This window comes from Anser anser, assembly GCF_964211835.1.
Source record: "Anser anser genome assembly, chromosome: 2".
NCBI lineage: Eukaryota > Metazoa > Chordata > Aves > Anseriformes > Anatidae > Anser > Anser anser.
Window position 1 is genome coordinate 121556381 of NC_139721.1, and position 21906 is coordinate 121578286.

The window sequence follows — 21906 nt, forward strand, 5'->3', positions numbered from 1 at the left end:
GCTTCCTTTATGCCCTTGATCCTAGGAGGTTTTCATGGCTGTTCACGCACACAACCCCAAAATGAGGTACCAGGGCTTAGAGGTTTTCTTCCATACCCCAAAAAGTGGCAGTCTTCAGCTCACAGTCTCACTTATGGATGCTGAGCTTCATTCCCATCGCAGGAGTCTCGTATCAGGGGCGATTGCAAGTGAATGCTTGCCTCCGTGTAACGACAGCTTCAGAGACAGGAAAGGTTTCTGCTGCGCAGAAGGAAACGGTTCCACAAAATATTTGGCTTTTTGGTTTCATTCCAAATCAGAACGAAGTCACACAGCAAAGAAGCATTTCCAAATTACGAGGCAGCCCCAGCCCAAGGCAGGCCAGCTGGCTGGGTGCCCTGGCCTCCGAAACCCCGGGGTTTCCACAGCCCCCTCCCTGGGCCGCAGCCTCTTCCAGAGTCCTGCGTATGGGAAGCCTGGGGAGGCCGAAAGCAAAGCCAGGCCCAGTCAGGCTGGCACAAAGTTAGGTGGGTTTTGCCACCACCCAGCTTAGATTGCCTCAGAATTTTGTCCAAATCAAATTATTTCTCTGAAGGGCTTGTTTGCTGAGATCTGCTTCTCGGCTGAAACACTTCCCCACAGGAAGCTTTGTGCCCAGCTCCAGCCACGCTTGTTGGCAGCCTCCCCCATCTCCTGTCATCGAGTCACCAGCTGTCACAGCACTGCCGTCCTCTTAGCACCGTGGTCTTCTCATGTAGGGCTGGCGTGGCCTTTCTAGGTGGATACTTTCCTTCTGACAGAAAGATGTCAGTGTAGAGTCAGCTGAGAAAGGCCCCAGGGGATTGCTGTCGATCCAGAGACCACAACCTAAGAAAGTCCGTTTCTATGTGGAGAATGTGATTTATATCTCTAATACCATAAAGTGTCTGCACCTCTTACCATGATTGCTTTTACAGACTCAAATATTTTTAAAAGAAAATGAGTAATTAGATAAAAGCAGCCTGCTATCAGAAACCGAGTAATAATTTATAAGCCTTCACCAAAACTTGAACTGATTCTGACACTTCTCTTGGTTATTTACAGAAGAGAGAGAAACTCATATCAAATGTGCTCTGAAATCTATTTATAAGGGCAAGCTGAGAGACAGAGAATCTAAAACATAAGCATTTTTTGAAAAACCCAAGTGGGAATAAAACTATTTCCACTACCTTCCATTGTGCAGTATTTTAACAACAGTAAATACAATATATGGTTTTACTTGAACCAAAGCAGCTTAATATATATTTCCTCAAAACTAAACAGTGTCAAACTATGAGAGCTCTGCTCATGTTTCATTTATATACATTTAGCCATGGACTCAGAAGGGGACTTTAGCAGAAGCAGAGATGAAAAAATGGTATAGCTTCATGATAGCGCAATGAATAATACAATTACCTGAGTTACAAACAATTGATTTTTAGATCGGACGTTTTCTGATGCATTTTTGCTTTTGTCAGTAATATTGTAAGTCAATTACTCTCCAAAAGGCTTGAATGTTTAAGAACTTTAAATGACCACCTAGAGGTAACAGAGCAGCTAAGTCATACTGTCAATTAGACAGGCCTTTCTCTGTCATCCCTGATGTTTTAGAATAGTCTGTAAGTAGGACAGGACAGTTATCCAATAAACTCAGCTTTGAACAGAAATTATCCATTTCTAACATTTAAATAAAAGCTTTTTACAATCCCTCATAGATTAGTTTTATAACATAGCAGTTGTCTATCTCTCCTTGCTCATGACTGCAAGTACCATCTGACTACAAAATGTTTTATGTATTTTATAAATACACTAGTGTGCTGTAAATACATATATGTATAAAGCATCTCAGAAAGATCTTCATTATACATTTCTTAATAAAAATCAACGATCCATTTGTAAGCTTTTTATGTTAATATTTATGACAATCCCGCATTATTAATTTTAAAAAAAATTAATTTACAGTAAACTATGATTTCTTATAACAAATGTAGATGTAATTAACAGTTAAAATTCATCTTAAAAAAAAAAAAGTGTCACTCAGAAAGATTCAGCACAGTGCCAGTTTTAGATCTTAATTACACAAACCAAAAAGCAGTACCACGGCTTAAAAAAGGAGGTTTAAGACCACATGAAATTACTGGACTTTATTCACACAAATAGCTACAGGTGATTGCACATAAAAAGCAGGTAAAGAAGAAACAAATTAGAAGTTTGGAGCAGTGCTTTTAAAAGGGACTCGTAAGAGTCCTGGCACACTTTTTTGGTGGGGTGGACGGTGATGGCTGTGCCTCTTGGCACCCCACCCATTTGCCCTCCCTCTGCCCCAGAGGACAACATCCCCTCAGAGACAGCTGAGCAGCACATTAACCTGGTCCTGAATAGGTTTATCTCCCACCCCAGTAAGCACGTCATCCTTCATCTGGACATTCTCCATCTTCACATCCCATTTTCTACACTAATTCTTTTCTGATCACTTGACCTTTGATTTGCTATCATGGACCGATCACCAAAAGCTAATGGTAACATCTCCTTTCAAAGGCCAACCAGCAGCCCATGTTGGCTTTCCAGGTCTTCATCTCCACCGTATCACAGAAGCAGAACTGAGAAAGCAGATCTCGAATAGCCTTGTTTTATACCTATATGAGTATCTGTCTTTCTTCCCACATTAATTTGAGGTTACGCAGTCCCTCTTGCAGTGTCTGTACCTCTGGCAGGTCTCCTCAGAACAACCAATTGTCAGACAAACGATGCCAGGTCACCCATTTTGCTGCCAGCTCCGCTGGTGTCTTCTCTTCTTGCTGCTTTCTCCAACCATTTGGTGTATGGTTTCTGTTCTCCTTACTTTCAGCATAGGCTGTTGGTCTATCCAGGTAAAATGCTGCCCTCCATGTCCAACATGAGCGTATACTTTAAAGAAAAGCCCTTTGAGGAGCAGTGGTTCAGTACAAGTCTTTTCTATTTCCACTTTGACATAACCCCCTGTGTTCTTAGACATTTTAATTCTTTGTACTGCTAAACTAATCCAGATCTTAAATGCGCAATACAGCCCATGAAATTTAAAGCAATTTTCATGTCACCAGAAGCAGATTTTTTTAATTGTCTCTAACATCTTGAGCTGGACTTACCAATGCTATATAACCCTAATTTTCAGAACATATGAGTTTGGTCAAACAAGTGTTAAAAACACTCAGAAAACCTCCTCTGAGGTGTGGAGAAAGTTTAGAACAGAAAACCTCCAGGAATAATAAACAAAAGCTCTCAGTGTAGCAGCAGCCCTATTTTCTCTCCTGAAGACAATTCTCATCTCATTAGAGTTAGTGGGGAAATCACCATCCACTCCCATGGATTCTGAATTTCTCCCCTCTTTACTTGGCATACTGTGGGTGTGTTATGATATCAAGACATGATTAGTCTTTTAACACCAGCTCTTCTGTTGGCAGCCCTCAACAATGTGGGTTACTGCAACTACAGAAGATAATGATTTTCAGCTTTGTAGACTTTTAGAAATGCAAATTAGGTACATGGAAAATTCACATATATGGATTGCATTATACTTTGCCTTCTTTTAATCACTCAATAGGTATACTTTAGAAGGAGCTAGAAACCATTAGAAAGCTTTTAGTACTTTAGCACAGGTTCTGTTTGCAAGTCCCCAACAGCTAACTGTGGCACTTTTTCATTTCACTACTCAATATCAACATGGTGTCAGAGACCAAATATCTCAGGATGTATCACAGAAAGTACCACATTTATTCATGTTTGATCTCATTTTATATCAGCATCTTCACCATGTAAGCTGTAAAGGAAAATAAATTTTAAAAGAGCCACCCATGATTTAAAACTAGAGGAGAAATAATTAAGATTAGTAGCAGCCACAATTTCTGGATTAAGATATACAGTGCATAACCCACTTTTTATGAATCCACTTTATCCAAATGATCAGTAGCTCACTTTTTTTGTGTTGCTAGAGTTCAGAGGGCATGAAAAATCATGCTGGGATATTAACCCAATTACAATTAACAACTTGCATGATAAAAAAAAAAAGTACTGTTCAGCTCTCTGACTCAGATAAAGACTGAAGGGAAGAAGCATGCTATAAATTTCACAGGGCTGGCCTCTAAAAATAAATACTTTTGAGAATTTTGACATGATAAATGGACAGAGGGAAATCTCCACGTTCATGCAGCTTACTTAAGCCTTGTTCTCTGGAGTCTCACAGAGTGTATTTAGCTTTTCATTTTCTTTTCAGAAATTTCATTTCAGAAGCACCTTAGGAACAGCTATTTTAAGCCTGCACATATCACTGAAGGGATGCCAGTGCTATCCCACTGACAAAGCTGCTTAAGCATGCCCTGAAATCAAACTCAGTAGATGAGAAAAGCAAGACAGAGTTTCTATTAGATGCTCACCCCTCACGAGATGTTTAAGTCTGCTGTTCAGTGACTGCTTTCAAACAGTTCATACTATCTCCCCCACCCCAAAACTCTTTTGTTGTGTACATTTTTTCATGTGTATTCAGCCTCCTTCTAGTATTTATCAGCATACTTTCACATGGCAAGCTGCCAATGAAATTCAATAGATGTGACGGACTTTAAGAAGTGATTAGAGTCTGTAGGTATTTGCTCAAAGACCTCCACCATGCCTTGAGAAGGTTCAGAAATAAGTTTGCCTTTCATATGCCCTGTTATCAGACAATAACATCCTCCACAATTTTATGCTCCAAAAACTCCTGGCAGCAGTAAAGAACAAAGGACCTTGTAATTGGCTTTTAAGAATGATAGAACTACAGCATTATTTTACATATGAAAAGTGAAGGTTATTGTTCAAGGCCATGTATTTCATCCTACACTGCATTAACCAACTATAATCAACACTGGCACCCCAAAAATCATGGATCAAAATGTCTTATAAGGCAGCTCATTCAAGTTGTTGAGACATTATAAGCTACATATGGTTTTCATGCTACTTAAAAAGCTCAGTTATTTTAACACCCCCACATCTAATAGCCTACTAGGTGCCTGTAAACTCCTCATTCGTATCTATATTCATTGATATTTAGAGATGGAATTAAATACATATTGTTCAAACCCAGAAAAACACTCCAGAATAACTCCCCTATATGGAAACAATGTTCACCTGAACATATCAAAAAAAACCTTTTGCATTCCCTTTACTAGGTCTGTGCATTTCTATCATTTACTTGTAGTTTGAGTATCTAAAGGTTTTAATTCAAGGTTGCTACTCCTGCGGAGCAGTGAAGCCAGGAGGCAAAGAAGTTGATTTATTACTGAAAGGAACTTATATATCACCTGGCAAATATATACGCCTAATGAACATGTAACTTACAAGAAACATCTAAGCCTATAGCTTGGTAGCCAACAGAATTAGCCCAGAAAGCATCTCATTAAAGACAATGAAATGTCTTTATCACATTGATTTAAATATTTGGCTATGCCACCAATAAGGAAGAAAGACAATTACAGATTCATTGGGGCATTTTCTGAGATTATTTTTTTTTAATTATTTAGCAATATTCTACTGTTCCCACCATGTAACCCACTAGTCGGCCTCTCCAGAGTGGATTCATTTGGATGAATAATATTTGAGCAATGCTCTGAGTCCCCTTTTAAATACAACGTGCAGTCCAAGAGAAAGTATTCTGGACTGGATCTCTGTAGACCATGGCTTTTACTACTGACTTTGCCACTGACCTTGATTGTGCTAGTTTACCTCTTTGTGTCCCCATTTTCCTCATGTCCTCTGCTCATGTCAGATCACTCAAAAAGATCCAGTCTCACATTTTGTGCCTTCCTCACGCCCTGCACAAAATAGGTCTAATGTCTAGGCTCTGCAGTAATACAAATATATGTAGTAAAAACTTGTTCTTTTCCCTGAATTACCAGTGGCTGAGTGAAAGTTTATGTTTCCAGAGAGCAGCCAGTTCAGGATTAAGCTTTTAAGAACACAATAGTGCTCTTTAGGTCACTGCTATGTCAAGTATGAACGATGGCACTTTATCAAGGTGTAAGTGCAGCATCTGGTTATCTGTCCATATTTGATCTCTTTTTCACTGGCTTTTAACATGCCCTTACCAATTACACTGCTTTATCTTCTGTGGTGTAAGAGTTGACACAGGTCTTTTGCAAGCTAAGAGCCCTTGCCGCACACCTGCCCCCACAGAGCATTTTTTCTCTAGGATGGATCACATCGCCTTTATTTTGAAATCAGTCATCCAAGTTGATTCTTGTGAAGGAGAACTTAACTAGAGAGAAAAAATCACTGTGAAACTGAGTAGCTTTGAATCACAGTTGGCAAACTAAAATGTAAAACAGCTGTGTATTTACACCGAAGTCAGTGGCACCTGGAGAAACTTTGTCCTCTGCATTACTTAGTCTTGTGCTGATTCACAGAATGACAGAATGGTTTGGGTTGGAAGGGACATTAAAGATCATCTCATTCCAACCCCCTGCCATGGGCAGTGATGCCACCCACTTGATCAGACTGATTCTCAGGAAGGATCCTCCTAAGGACCAGCTAAGCTCTGTTATCCTTTTTCCATGTCTCCCCAGAAATAGGCAGATTCCAGGTGAAGGCAGGCATAGTGCCTGCTTGTAGTAGCACCTAGAGACAATGCACAAGTCATTTTTCATGTAAACTTTTTTTATCTGTTGTGTGTACTAGGTGCCTCAGATGGGTGCCCAAAGCATCTGGAACAACAAAGAGATAACAAGCTCTTCTTCACACTGCAGTGGCTCCTTTCTATTCTCCCAGGCTTCACAAAAAGAAGCAGTGCAGGAGCAGAGAGCAGCTCAGGACACTCACATGCTACAGCCAGCAGCTCTCTATGCCTCTCAGCAGCTTCACAGAGACCAACCAATCTCCCCTCTGCAAATGGTCTGCATCTCTCCTGCTGACAGTTTCCCCCTTCTAATAGGTTGGAGAAAGCGTGAATTTCTCAAACCAGACACTCAATAGTTCTCAAAATCAATGCCAAAAATCAGATTTATCTAGCAGGAGTCTTGGAAACGGTGACGCATCCAATAACAGATAAGAAAAACATGTACATTTTGTGTTTTAATATCACCTATGTAAAAATTTGTGTAATCACATAATGCAAACAAGAGGAGCCCATGTGAAATTTTTCTAGTCCAGGCTTGGACTGTGATCAGCTGAGGTGTCATGCATGTCGTGCTGCATTCCCAAAAGGTGTTGTTAATGCTAACAGCAAAAATCACTCATGAAGTTATTTTCCCTTTATCAACTTGGACTACGCTTTGTAGTTGCCATTCCTAATATTTAAGCAGTAGATAATGGCTGAATTTGTCTGCTCTGTGCGTTCACATCTACCCCTTCACACACACACATCCTCTCTGAGACCGTAAGTCCATGTGCACTTGCTCCTGGCTGTGAAAAATCTTAACATACCATCCAATGGCATCTGAATCTAGGATTGAACTCAACTGTGCTAGTCTACGAACAGTACCACTAATTTCCATTTATTCCATACCTTCACAACAAGGCTAAGAAAAAATCCAGCATTTGAACTTCCTTATTCCTACAATGCCAGGAGATAGCACCAGTTCATACAAAAGCACTGAAGTCAAGAGGGTTCTACCTAGCATAGGTTAGGTTCTTAGGTCTCCTTTTAAGCTACAGTGCCCATCTCCCCATCACATGAATTCATATCTAGCGGACAAGCTTGCCCCTTTTTGTTGATCTGCTTCCTCCTTTCTTTTCACTCTGGTCAGCTGGTGGTTCCTCTTGTGCGATTAGATTTGGCAGGTGCAAGAGCATTTGTTAAAGCTGTGCACAAGCTGGGGAATCCTATTTTGACAGCTGATAGGTCTGCAGCACCCTTAGAGACTTTTAAAAGCACATTGAAAACTTCATTATTTACAAAGCTTTACAGCTGGGATGCACGAATCACCCATGGCTGATTTGTTGAAGGAACATTTGACCGTATTTTTAGGTATCCACTTTTTATAGACTTTGCATAAACCTAGAAAGGGATTCTGTCTCATATTCCTAATTTAGAAACTTCCTTTATTCTTCTTTTGCAGTTGATTTTTTTTTTGGGGGGGGGGGGGCAGGGGGGAGTTTGGGGGGATTTTTTTTTTTTTCCTTTGGTTTGGGCATTTCCCTGCTTTGTTCACTGCAGCAGTTATAAGATGAATTCTAGGTTTCCCTCAGCTCTGCACAGAATCAAAAGACGGTCACAGAGCAGCTGTGATCCCTTGAACACATCCAGGATATTGCATTGTATTTCAGCCCTTCTTTTCTTCTGTGCTTGCAAGCAAAAGATTTTTTTACAGTGCTTTAGCAGCACGATTTCTATTACTTCCAATGTCTATTTCCCCGTGACCATTACCATTTCAGGCTTTTACTTGCTTTTCTTCCCCCTTCTCCAGTCAAACCATAATTTATGTTCAGATGCATGAAACTGACAGTATTTTCATTTCCCCTGTATCTCCAATTCCCCCTATCTCCCTTAGCTTAGGGAGAAACATTATGGATTGGTTTTTAGGGAACACCAACAGCCCATGCAGAAGTCAGAAGCAGCAGCAGGTGTTCAGCATCTCTGAACATCAGGCCCTTTCTGCATATTTATGCCACGCTCATTGCACAAGAACCTGAACACCTGCACCAGCCTGATGTTGCTAACTCTTCTGATATTATTTCCAGTCTGAGGCTATGTGCTGGTTTTAGTCAGTGCTTCTGGGATCATCCCATTACATGGAAATCTCAGCGTTTGTCATGTAACTCTGATCCTCAGGACCCCAGAGAAAAGCATGGATACACCATCCATGTGCTGTCACAGGTCAAAAACGCACTGCAAAATTCTTTGTTTTCTAAAATATTACCTTAGGCCAATCCCTTGACTATAGAAGGACACAATTCATGGTGCTCAAGACTCAGAGTAATGCAAGAAGTTTGAAGTGATTTACATTTTGTTCCCATTGTCAGTAGACAGTACACAAGGTCTGTACTAGAGGAGCTGGGAAAATGTTCATGCTGAGCAGTGACTTCTTTTTTTAAAGTTCACTTAAAATAAGCCTGTAATACTTCTGTAATCAAACATTCTATAAATACTCTAACAAATTAAGATACTGACAGCAATGTTCACTGTCTCCTTCTGAAAGGTCTTTAATTTATCATTCACATAAATCTCCGCAAAAGCTGGATTCTCCTCCAGCCAAGAAAATGAAGCTGCTGTCTGAAGTACAGACCCAGTCAGAACATCTGAGCTCTTGAGTATACTTACACTCATAACAAGCCAGGTGTGTATATACATACACACACACATGCACAGACACGGTAAAAAACTTGTATTATTCATACAAATTACTTGGAAATTAATTTCAGCCCAAGAAGGTGTCAGGTTTGTAATCTGTTTGCAGACAACTTGTAAACAGAAAGAGTTTGGGTTCACCAGATATTTATTTGCTCGGCTCAGTTTTGTGTTTAATAAATTATTGGATTTTTTTTCTCTACTGGGTTCTTAGTGGATATGAACAGATTTCACAAGGTTGATCTCACTCCCAAATACGCCAGGAGAACGAAGAACTTTAAGCTGTTTCCTTAACAACCTGATAATGCCACAAACACGGCAGTGAAGCTTCTGGCACTTGCTATTTTGAGAGGTTTTTATCTCTGTTGAAATGAAGAACCCACTGGCAAGTGGTCAGGCACAGGCTTCTCGTGGACGAACATCAGTGCTGCCAGTGGAGAGCCTCACCGTGCCCACAGTAGGTGCGCAGCAGCCTCAAGCACGTTGCATTTGCTGATTTGCTTTCCCTTGATCTTTCCATGAGGCTTCTCCAGGAGCTGCTGCTGCCAAGAGCATCTACCGGGACTCGCCAGAGCAGTCAAAGCTCTGCCAGCTTTGCTACTGTCTGTGGGATTGCACTCGGAAAGGAGAAACAAAAGGAGTTTTTTATTTATGCACCCAATATTGCATCCATCTCCTTCACTTGTAAGACGCGAGATAAGGATACCTGGGAAGAGCTGCCCTCTTCTGCTACAGCGCTGTGGGGCTGTGCTGAGACCTGCCCTGTTTCTAATATTTGCTCACATCTGTTATGTTCGTGCCAGCAACAGCCTCAGCCAAATATTTCAGATGCAAATGTTTAGACAGTGAACCACAAGTCATATCATATGGAAACATTTTTTTTTTTTTCTGGACTTTTGTTATGGATGCTGTTCAAAATGTAAAGATTGAGATCGCCTACAGGTTTTTTTCACGCTGCTTTGTGGTACACAGGTCTATTTTTGTCTAATTCTCTATTCGACTTGCAGACAGATGACTATGTAAGACTGTATAAATTCTGTTTTAGCTGTGTTTTCCAAATCAGATTTGGTGTAAATAGCAGTTCTTGTCCACAATAAAAAAAAAGCCAGCTTTCTAAAATACTTCTGTTCTCAGAGCTTGTTTGATATACTTCTGATCAAGTTCAAGCTTCAATTTTGTAAATCAAGGAACTTGAAAGTCTTTAAAAGCTATAATAAATTATGTAGAGTGTTCAAAGAAAAACTTGGGCCCAGAATATTTCTTCATCATGTCTCATGTAAGGAACAGTCCTGTAGAAACCAGTGAGGATTTATTGGGAGGCAAATGTAGCCATTCACTAACTGTCCCACCAGGAGGGAAGAGGGATTAGAGAAGTGAAGTTATATGTTAGCAAAAGGTAGCATCTTTTTTCCCCTCTTTTTCTTCCCATTTTTCTAAGTCAAATACATGATGTTCTCTGCTTGTGAATACCAAGACCAACTCTCCTGCTTCTCCCAGGGTAGGGATGCTGCCTCGCAGCTCATCATGAGCCTGTGTTATTTCAATCCACCCACGTTTGGAGGACTCCAGAGCTGGGCGGGATGGAATTGCAAACTGCTCATCCTGCCTCAGCAATCATCCACCTTCCTCACTACTGTGAGTAAAGAATAAATAAAAATAGAGAGTAAACAAAAGACACTCCTACACAAGAAGCAATTACTTTTTCAGCTGATTTTAGCTAAGAATGGCCTTTGTTGTCAAGGCTCCTCCATTTTCATTTCAGTTGTTGTTTCTTTTTGTATTGATCTTTTGTAAACATTGTGACTTGTAGCAATTAGCAATATTAGCAACTTGTCTGGCAGCAATGTACGTTAAAGCAGGTATTTTCTGGAACAGAGTGGGAGGGGAGAAATGGTAAATGTTATCCATGAAAAACACGGCCTGATTTTTAAATGAGTAGAGAAAGTCTTCTGAAGGACTGTACAAATGAGCTTCAGTCATAGCAACAAACACTCTCCTCTGTTTTCTATCCCATCATACAAAATGCACGAACAGCCCTGGGACAGGGCCCCTCCCAAACGGGCAGGCTGGTAAGCAAGCACCGTAGCTCAACATCTTGCTCTTACTCTCCAAGTCCTCAAGGCTTCTACTGCTTTGTGCACGAGCCAGCAGCCGGTAGAGGGGAAGCCACAGGCACAAAGCAGAGTCCTGCCCTTGCCTGACTGCCCACCTCCCCGCCCTGCAGACAGCAGGGTATTAGGGGACAAATGGGGAGAGCGCAGTGTGGGGAACATGGCCGTGACACCGTCATGGGAGGAACTGGTCTCCTCAAGGGGTGACCCACCAGGTCATGTCCCCCAGGAGACACCTCCAAGGAAAACCCCTTCCTGCAGACCAGCTGGGCATCACTCTCGGTGGGACGTCAAGCTCTCTGGCCTTCAGAACAGGAGAACTCTGCATATGGCTATAGGAACAACCAGAGGTACAACAAACTTGAGAAATACAACAAGGAAAATATTTCTGTGGAGTCCTGTTGACAAGTGAGCTGAATTATTTTTTTTTTAAGAGACCTGGATTTAAAGATCTACAAGTGGCCAAATATCAGTTCAGACATTAATCTATTGACTGGATCAGAATCCTAACCCACACCCCTCGATTCTCATCTCCTGGGAGGGACTGACGTTGAGTTGCTCACTCTGGAATGGGAGAACAAAATCACTTAATACACTTTAGAGAGCCACAAATTGTAGAGACTACCATGCAGGAGATTTACCTATAGTATTGCTCAAAGGTGTTTCTGAGAATGGATATGTTAACACTCAAGCACATTTTAGACTGTGATCACCTAAGTTACATAGAAAAGTTAGATGATACACAAGAAAGAGGCGGAGTATCTAATTGTGAAGATGGTTAGAGAAAGCAGTCTGCAGCGCACACGATAGTTACTGTGGGATGCAGTCATCAGTTCCCTGATGAGAAATGCAAGGTAGCCATCAGCTGCCTTTGTTACTGTGCACCAGCGAATGTAAAGGGGACAACTCAAAAACCAAATTGTTCCATGTTGCCCTTGAGTGCCTATTGTCTGGTGTTAAGAGGGGTTTGAGGATTACCGTGCATGCTGAAAGAGCCATAAAAACTTTAGGCCGACCACAGTGCTTTTTCTGCTGGAAACACTTCCCAAGATTTAGCCATAACCCATCCATTGAATCTGCCCTTCCAGGAGCCATGTACATTAGGAGACACACACGGTGTTTCTGTCTGTCCAAGGCTGGTGAGGACAGCCTTACAGATGGCTTTTGCCTTCTGTTACCTGGGCCAACCAAATACCGCCTTTTTGACAAAGCTCTGGAAGCAGTCTCCTCACTCATTTTGTTGAGGTACTTATTCAGTGTTTATGATGGAAATTTTTCTTCAAACTTGGGAAAGTAGACAGTTTCTCAAGGTTTACCTGGTGAGGAGCCTTCCCTCAAGGTCCCACTGGAGGACAAGTGAACGTGCCAGGCACCCAGCAGCTCCTCGGGACAGGTGAGCACAGCAGGGCACAGAAGGCAGCAGCGATGTTTGGAGCTTGCAGAGGGTGTGCCAGGACAGGCTCTGAGCTGCCTTGAATGTGTGGCTGCCTTTCAGCAGCTAGGAGTTGTATGTCTGAGCATGCAGAGAAGGACCCACAGGATCCTCCAGAGCACAGAGGTGTAGATATACAAGTGCACTGTACTTTATGCCTTTTGGTGGCTTGCAAGTGTTTTGCAGGCTGAAGCAGTTCAGCTAGCTGCACTGAGACCATTTGATGGTATTTGTAAAAGAAGCACTGCTTTCTCTTCTGCCAGCAGAGGAAAGTAGCTTTGTAACAGCCCTAGCAAGACAGCTGTGCAGCAGAAGACTGGCAGACAGTACCTGAGATAATAGCACAGGGACGGTAACAAGTCAGCAGGAGGCACAACCCAGTTAGTCACAAGTGGAACAATGTGGAGTCAGGTTTTGCCTTTCCCCAAGGGATTTTGGCCTTCTGTTCTGATGCAAGCCTTTGTTTTGGAGAACAATACACTCCCCCTTGGAAGGAGCACCACAGCCATGCAGCCTTTAGGTGAACAGCCCTTGATGGGGGTTTGTGAGAAATGATCAGACCAAAGTATCCCCAATAATGTCTCTTTAGTCCCCCTAACCCTAGAGCCCTGAAGGGCCAGAAGAGGTACCACTTAACATTGTGGTACGTGAGGCTCAGCTGGAAAGCAGTCAAACTGCTTACAACTGCCTGTCCATACCCCTCAGCTGGGTTACATTAATACTGTCTTACATTATGGATGCCTTTTCATATTAGTTTCTAAAGAGCAAATAAAAAGGAGTAATTTATAGCAATGGTTCCCAACCAAGGAGGCAGGCTCAAATGCTTTATGAGTAAATCCTGGAAGCCCAGCAGGAAGCCTCTGTCAGATCTGTTGTCAAGGTCGGTCCAGAAATTACTGCCCTGCATTTGATCTTGCCTCTGGAGTGAGGGAGGCAGCCATCAGGTAGGTAAGGTCAAGAGGAAATGTAGTACAGTCCAGTGAAGGCATTATTGCCATTTTCACCAGGACAATGGCTGGATAAAAAAGACTGTGCACCTTGTTCAGAGCCAGCTACACTTCCCCTGCATGTCTCACCACTCCCTGCTGCACAAGAGTTATCATGAGCCAGTTGTAAAGCATCCTCCACATCAGCCACCTCATCCCTGAGTGTGCAGAAAAAGCAACTCAGCAGACACATATCTTCCATTCTCAGCCAGGAGAGGGACTTCAGAGAAGGAAAAAAGAAGAAAATAAATAATAAAAAAAAGTACAGCTTTTATAGCTGCCTCTACAGCAAGTAATCAAACACAGCTCTCTCGAAAGGACTCCCAGTCAGAAGCACGGAGCAGAAGCAGCAGTGAATGCGACAAAGCAGCAAAGCTGGCCCTGAGAGCTGCAGCCATGGTAGTGGCTGCCCAAGGATGAAGGCATGATTTCCTGTTTCATTTTACATAGGTAATAGAAATACTCATGTATTTCTACTTGCATTTATATATATAAAACACCATACATAGATACACTGTCTGTAAATACTAGGTAACACCATATCTTAGTGAGCCAAATTATGTCTGTCACTGATTTGTATTCACTAGACCCTACAAAAGGGGCTCAACTGTGCTCTGAAAAACTTCCAGTGGAACTGCTGCCCCCAGCAAACCAAGTAAAGACTAGAAAGTTCTTGCAGAAGCAATACACTTGCTTTTCTTCTATACTTACCATTACCACCATAGAAGCAATTCTTGAGCCTTCAAGGGTCAGCGGACCACAGGTTAAAAAACGCTGCCTCAGAAACCCTGATGGAAATCTGAGGTGCGCTATGCTAAGCACTTCCAAACAGCAGAGGTAACATCCTGCTTCAGAGAGTTTAGAGTGAATAGATCAGATGGAGAGAAGAGACACTGGGAGTAGGAAGCACTAAGAAGCGATACCCTCTGTCTGAAGATGTCCAGGTTACTAGCAGAGCCTGGCATGGTTTGCTTTGATGGTGTGCAACTCTCCTTGGAGGTAAAAAAGCCATTTTCCATCCTAAGGTACAGTGGCAGCTGAACTGAAGGGAAGTTCATACTAAGGACAACAGTTTTCTTGCTTTTGATGCATTTATGTAGATATATATGTGTGCATATATGTATTTTAATGAGTTTAAAAAATTAGACGATGCTTTGGCAAGGTACAGAAAAAATCGAATATTTTAATCGTTACACAACATATGGATTCGTTCACATATGTTTAAACCTGCAGCATTCAAATAATGCAAAGGAATTTCATTAAAACCTACATGCCATTGTTTTTGTAATCAAATGCAGGTTGCTTTAAGATTTATATTTATTTACTGATGAATGTGAAGAGTTTAAACAACTACATTTTAAGTTAAGCAACCAAGTTTTAGTGGTTTCCTGTCTAGTTTTTCATTTTCTGGTGCTTTTCTTTTTTTGAATAAAATGTTAGAAACCATGGGTAATTTTAAAAAACTAGCTTCTTCATGAAAGAGAGATTACAGTGATTCCTTGAAAAAGGAATATGCCATACAATATCCAGTAAACACATACATATGTTTTTACTGTAGAAACCCTGTCAGAGAATTCACATTATAGTGGGAATAGCCAGAAGTCCTATGGGTTGATACCAGTTATTTACAGTTCCTAGCAATTGTTAGAATGTGAAAAATTACTCAAGCATAATAAAAACTGCTATAAACCATAAAATATAATAGTAGCTGATAAAGAAAAGGAAAGCCTGTGGCAGAAATCAGTCGGATATTACAAACAAATGTAACGGCAAATTAGAACACAGCTCACAACTTGTCATATAGCAATAAACTATAGATATTTTGGTACTAAAAAGCAGTAAGAGGGGCTTTGTAGATTAGTTTCAATTGTGAACCTATTCTGTTCTTTTAGAGCACTCCATTAATAAAAAGGTTTATTGTGTGGACTACAACCCTGAATATTCTCTCATTCTATACTTCCTGCATTCAAGGAGCAGTTGCAGCTGAGCCAAATAACTGCACACAGGACCCTGGCATCGCACCCATGGCAAGACATCAAATCACAGGAAATCAGAATCATCCTGGAATCATCTAATGAGTATGTTGCAGACCTACTAAGGCACGGATATAAATAAGCTTTTGACTGCAAAGGAATCGTTAAAACCGAAGATCCTGACCATATTATCCACAAGACTGAACATCATAGCCAAGTGAAGAAACAACGCGCAAGAACATAATTAAGAGCAGGTTAATATATCCATGTTACTTACCTTGTTAAATGAGAGGTACCCTAATAATAATTAAGCCAAATAAAATCAACTGCTAATGGGAATATGTCATTGACTTCTTTTGATCCTACTATTCATTTCACTAACTCTCACATATTAAGTTAAATAGATAGTTTATATAAAGATCAGTTAAGGCTTATTTTCACATATTATTCTGTTTTTCCCCCTCATTGAGTTAGTGATCTGCTATCCTGGTAACACAGAAAAACAGAAAAGTTTGCTTTCACATTCTTTAAAAAGGGGTGTTCTCACCTAGTGGGAGTTAATATAATATAGTAATATAAATAAATATATTTATATAATAATATAAGTAATATTTTAAGAAACTAAATTAACAAGTAGTTAATAGGGGCAGCTGCTTTGTTAGTATTTCTAGATTTAATTCATTCTTATGACAATTCTAAGAAATCTGGTAAGTTATTAAAAGAGTATATACCAAGGGCGTTGCATAAGCACAATATTTTTTAAGGGCTGTTTTGTAACACAGTATTTATTTCTGGCCTCAATATTGCACTGAAATAAAGACTGCGAATTCCTACTTGATTTGGCTATTATATCAAAAAGTAATTTATGCTCTTCTATGGACAGCAACATTCCCAACTTCAGACAACAGACAAAGCAATTGAAGTATATCACTGAAGTTTTACTACAGTAGTTGACTTAGCTATTATTGCACTTCTTCCCTAAAGGAAGGAAAAAAAAAAAGCACACGGGTTAGCTCTTCCTTTAAGATAAGAAATTTCAAGTTACAGAAAGCAATGTTTTATGGAATGCAAGTGACATTTGAGCCAGACTATATCTTTCTATTAGGTAAAGAGTAGAAACTTTCTGGTGCTACAGGAACTATATTTTAATTGATTTGTGAATATGCATTATTCCCTTCTACTATTTACTTAAGATGGAAATATTGTTACTATGTTTATGTGTTCTATTTCAACAGACTTGTAGCTTTTATCATAATAGCAAAATGTAACATGTTATACAACATATCAAAAAATACTCAAAGAGACAAAACAAAATAAGCAACAATGAATAGAATTTGCATCCCCATTTTATAGCTGGAGAACATAAGAAGGAATGAATACTTCAGGAGTATATTTCAAATCTATTTTCCATAGCATTTCAAGGATGGATTCCTGAACTCACCTTATACAATGCTTTTTTCAACATACATTCCTGTAAACCTATTTTACTTTAAGTAACCTCTAAGAATTAATTCCCTGAGGAACTCTCTCAAAAGAAATCCAAGCTCTTTGAAGTCCCTGGCTGATACGAGCCCAACAACTTCAGAACAAGGAGAGCTTCTGCTGCATTATATACAAAGCTAGGTTTGCCTAGTATCTAAAAAGTGTTATTTCAAGATATTCTGATTCTGTGCAACAGGCAGGACAGTTATTACATATTACTGTTCGGAATTAAAAATACTTCTGTATTTGCTGTAAACTGCAAACGCTGCTCTATTCAGAATGCATGTTAAATTCAATACATTTGTGACTACCAATGATTAATTCCCTTCACTGTCTCCAGCATCTAAAAAACAAGTCAAATTCCAGCAATAGTCTCTTATTTTCAGAGAGAACATGATCAGGTTTTAAATACTCATGGTAAAGACAAAATGTTTAATGATCTCTTCAAAAGTTGCATCAGACATTTTATCACTATCACTTCACCTCCAGCCAGGAGGAAAAGGAGGCTACAAAAAGAGATGGCAGAACTCCATCATAAAAGCAATATTCCTTCTAACGTAAGGAAGCTTCCAGCAATGAGCATTAAAGATTGTTCAAAAGCTGTGGCAGACAGACCTAAAGAATACTGATAAAAAGATAAATTATGCTTTTCAAACTCTATTTGTTACCTACCAGTGACCAAAAAATAAAAAAATTAAGATGGTTTCAACACACACAAAAAAAAAAACATTCAAAAATTAAAGATCCCCCACGTTTCTGACCATGTCATTCACACATTTTGTTCAGCTCAGTAACTCCCTCTCTCTTTTTACATAAAGCTGAAGCTCCTTCATTTCACATCTGCTTGGCATTATTTTCACTCTTTAGATCTCATCAGAGTAGACAAATAATCTGAGGAAATATTTTGAACTGGTTTCCATCTTACTCTGTTAATTTATTACTGAAATAGAACATCAGTAGACAGATAATATGAGGAAAGATTTTGAACTGGTTTCCATCTTACTCTGTTAATGCATTACTGAAATAGTACATCAGTTTGCACCTCATTCTACATAGTTTTAGCCTTCATAATTGCAGAATAAAATTGAAAACACATGAAGTAAGTGCACTTGATTGTGGTACACAAAGTACAACATCCATGTCAGTGGGAAAAGGAACAAGAGACAAACCAGTTTTGGTTGCTGCCTGTTATTGAAAGGAAAAAATGAGAATTTTAATCATCGCCGATGGAGGAATTATTTGGTACTAAGAGATCTGAGCTGCCTAACTAATGGAATAGCAGACGAAATGAAGCATTTTCTTTTCAGAAGACCAATCTCTATGCCAAGAAATACTCAGGCTACAGAAAGTGTGCACACATTTGAAAAGCAGTGGAGGCTGGGGGTCTGTTCAGCAATGCTAAGCAGAGCATGGAAAGATGCTTAGAAGTCCTTTCCTTGGCACTGGTCACAGAGATTCAGCTAAATGTAGGATTGCATTAACCACCAGTCACCACTGGTGATATTGCCTGCTACATAAGCAATGAGGTGGTTCCTTGCTCGGCGGTTTTTGTTATTTGTGGTTGCATCATGTTTTCAGACTTCTTACCTAGGATCCTGGTCATGGAGAGAACCCAGCCATGCTGGGAGCTGAATATAATATAGCCCCTTTCTCAAAGTGTTCACATTCCCAACAGATTTTAGCATCTTTACTTTGATGTTTGGAAACTGCCTGGGACTAACCTGGAACAACGTGTCAATACCACCATGGTTTAGATTATACGCAAGACGCAAGATGAAAAAGAATTCTCCAGGAACCATCTCTTGACTTTGTAATTCAATTTTTTCTCTCTTCTTAAACCTAAATCACAGATCTACTGACTTCTCCAGAGCCCACCTTCAGCAGCAAAGAAAGCCCTTGGGGAAGTTCAGCACATCTGAGGAAATCAAGGACCTGGCAGTTCTGCCGTGCATCTTTGTGGACTACCTGTCTGAATCTGAATGCTGCTGCTGTGTGTTGTGCTGTAATCACACACTTTCTTTTCAGACTTTGGAAACTGGGACTAAAATTGCAGATGAAGAGAAATTCCCTAAGAGACTGAGTTTGTCCAGATCTGTCTAAGGCACTTTTCACTTCACCAGTTTTTGTACGTAAACAAAAGCAGGGTGCTCTTCAAAGACAAATTACTTTGGATTCCTTATAGCCAAAGTGCCAAACCAATTTAAAAGCTGGAAATAGAAACTGAATACCCCTGCTAATTAGGATCCAAGGGGACATCCTGCAACACAAACACTGAGTTTCTCTTTATTACAACAATGCAGAAGGCACTTGTCAATCCGCTGACAGCCAGTCCCAGCAGGACTTGGGGCCAGTTATAAAGACTGTACAGGAGAAGCTCCCTTTTGTATTCTTCCTATACTGGAGACAGTGTGGGCAAGTCTGTCTGCATAAGTTAGAACAGGCTGCCCTGCTCAAGCACTGCCTCACAGGACTAGAACTGAGCTGGAAATCAATGTGGAACAGGACTGTAGCAGCACAAGGAGCAAACAAAACCGGCTGTACTGTTTTTATGAAGACTGGGCACTGCAGTTTATCTGCTTGCAAACAGGGAACAATAATAGAGCTAAGACACCTGAGGTAAACAGCTCCTGGAGTCACATAAGACAGGCTGAGCTGCTTGATGGGGAGTTTCAGGTGCTAGGACCCATGCAATGACGCACTGCAAAGGATCAGATTGTCAAAGGCATGGAAATCATAAATATCACAAAAGGATAAAATCAATACGGGAACTAGGAAAGGGAGGAGTCTTCAAGCTGGCCAAGATGCATGAGGGGTGAAAGAGCAGCAAGCGGGTCTCTCTCCCAGCCAGACGGCAATGACACAGCTGAGGGGCCATTCCTGAGGCATACAATGACGGCTGGGATTAAAGAGAAAGGATCTGTGGAGATGCTCCATCAGGCCACCCTAGGGTTTGGCAACAACAAAGGGTGTGCAGGTACTTTGGCTTCTCTTCAGCGTCTACAGCTTGCCATCTCTGCGCACCAGGTACCTCTGGTGAATAACAATTGCTTGCTTCTGAAGAAGTCATTTTTAGCCACTTTAATCAGCTGCTGTCAGAGGCTTCCAGACGAAAGAGTTTGCAGGTGACAAGCACAGCTGGGCCTGTCATGTTAATGCGATCGGTTTCACTTCGCTAGTCTCTCCCTGGATGGAGCCACTTGATCTCGCCACTGCTGGGTGACTTGAGCAGCAGCTCCCTAACCAGAGCTGACAAGGGTCAAAAGTATCTATTCTGTGCCTGAACCCCAGCTCACCTTGTAACAGTGATAAAGGCAGATGTTCCCTGTGCCAGAAGCAAGAGCTCTGACACTTGTAGTGTTTGTATTTCCCCTCTACAACCAGAGGAGCTCCCCTTGAGCAAGATTCGCCCTTCCAGCACCAGCGCGTCTGGTTGAAAGCCCAGATCACACCTCCAGAGCAGAGCTCACTCCACACTGGAGACACTGGCACAGAGTCCTCCATGGCTGTCTAGATATCATGGACCTTGAGAGAGTTTCCTATTATAGTAAATTAAGTTCATTTTACCTGCTGAATGCCCTTATACCCTAGCTAATGAGTGCCCTTATTACAAGGCTTAATTCAGTTTTCATTGTACCTTTAGAGTTCAGCCTGAAAGCCTCTTTTATTAAATTCTTGCTCTGCTAGTTCAATAGTGAGCCAGAAAAACCATGGTAGTGTAAAATTTGAAGTCATATTGCATAGAGAGGGCAAGGACTGGTCTTCTGTAAATCCACATAATAAATTCTAGTAGAAACCCAGCATGTTAGTTCTTGTCAGGGTAATGGCTGCTAAAGAAATGCTGTGCTGGTCATTTTAAAGAGAACTTGAGAGATTCCCAGTAATTCCTCACCAGCACGTACTTCCCCTGTTTTGCTGAACTGCATTTACGTCCCACTATTCCAACTCCTCCATTTTTAAAATGGTGTTCTTCAGTAAAGTAGCCTATTCTATGTAAATACCAGAACCTTTTATCACTTAACTACACACAGTGTTTCTCTAAAGCAGCAGGTATTTTACAGAAACTCAAAGGCGACAACAGTTATCTACCCGCAATGGTGGCCGCAACCAGCAAATTTCCAGCAAAACTCAGCTAGCTCGCCAGCTCCCAGCCACAGACTTACAGCTTTAAAAAAGAAAAACAGGCCAGCTTTCCAATTCAGTAACTGTGCTAAGTTCTCACAGGATGCTGAACATTCAGGGATGCCTGAGGTAGCAAGCCAGCTGAGAGCCGACCTTTCATCCTCATCCAAAACCCTTGATCTGTGGCAGGTTTCTCACTAAGGGAACAAAGAGTAAGCACATAAAGAAAAATATATGAGCCTCTGTTTATATACTGCCTTTTTTTTTTTTTTTTTTTTTTTTCAGCATGGTTCAGCTCCGCCACCATCCACAATAACTCCTCCAGTGTTTAGCTCAGTAGAATATTTATTTTATTCTCCACTGCATGAAACGCTGTTTGAAGCCTGAATAGCTAATAAAACTTTTGGCCTTTAGTAAGCAACACTAAGTTCTTCCCTCAGGTATGTAAGCACAGGCAAACACGCACATGTTTCAGGATGGAAATAAAGCTGCCAGGGCGCTTCTAGCTATTGGCACA

The 21906-nt window shown here is 40.8% G+C and overlaps 1 protein-coding gene across 5 annotated transcripts in view; it reads right to left on the bottom strand.

Moving 5' to 3' along the window:
* Positions 1–21906, bottom strand: part of LRRC3B (leucine rich repeat containing 3B) — a 234364-nt gene that overhangs the window by 210920 nt on the left and 1538 nt on the right. Inside the window, exons 1-2 of one of the 5 annotated variants that reach the window (XR_014580458.1) lie at positions 7505–7604; positions 3480–3793 (exon numbers count right to left, since the gene is read on the bottom strand). The exons of 3 other annotated variants lie outside the window; for them this stretch is intronic. The gene's annotated coding sequence lies outside the window, so the exon portion shown is untranslated. Of the gene's footprint in view, positions 1–3479; positions 3794–7504; positions 7796–21906 lie in introns of those variants that run through there. One more of the 5 variants, XR_014580450.1, reaches the window with a different exon arrangement.